General features: G+C 27.4%; 1 protein-coding gene across 1 annotated transcript in view; it reads left to right on the top strand.

Annotated features, from left to right (window-relative positions):
• LOC119594380 (C-Jun-amino-terminal kinase-interacting protein 4-like) overlaps positions 1 to 376 on the top strand; it is a gene marked incomplete in the record, with an annotated part of 97,279 nt that overhangs the window by 91,222 nt on the left and 5,681 nt on the right.

Raw genomic sequence — 376 nt, 5'->3', positions numbered from 1 at the left:
ATTTGGAAGATATATTGCAGTACTTTATTTATTTTTCTTTTGTGTTATTTTCTGTCTTTCCTCTGTTTTGCATTAAGATAAATGGTTATATAAAAAGCAAATATGTTTTGAGGATATAAAGGACTGGATAACAGTAACTTTGACAATGTTTAGTATTAAAAAAACAATTCCACTTTGGAGTAAAAGCACAAGTAATTGATGCTAAATAGTTATTTTGCACTAATCATAAATATATATGTGATAGTATATTGAACTTTCTATGCTGTTTACCCATCATTATAGAAAAAAATCTTCAGTGCATGCAGCATGCTTATCTTTTAGACAAATATGTGCTTATAAATGTATTTACAGCTTTAGTTTCGTCTCCTGAGACTAA

The sequence above is a fragment of the Penaeus monodon genome, chromosome 33 (genome assembly GCF_015228065.2).
Source record: "Penaeus monodon isolate SGIC_2016 chromosome 33, NSTDA_Pmon_1, whole genome shotgun sequence".
In the NCBI taxonomy this organism is placed as follows: domain Eukaryota; kingdom Metazoa; phylum Arthropoda; class Malacostraca; order Decapoda; family Penaeidae; genus Penaeus; species Penaeus monodon.
This window is presented reverse-complemented; position numbering and strand designations above follow the sequence as displayed.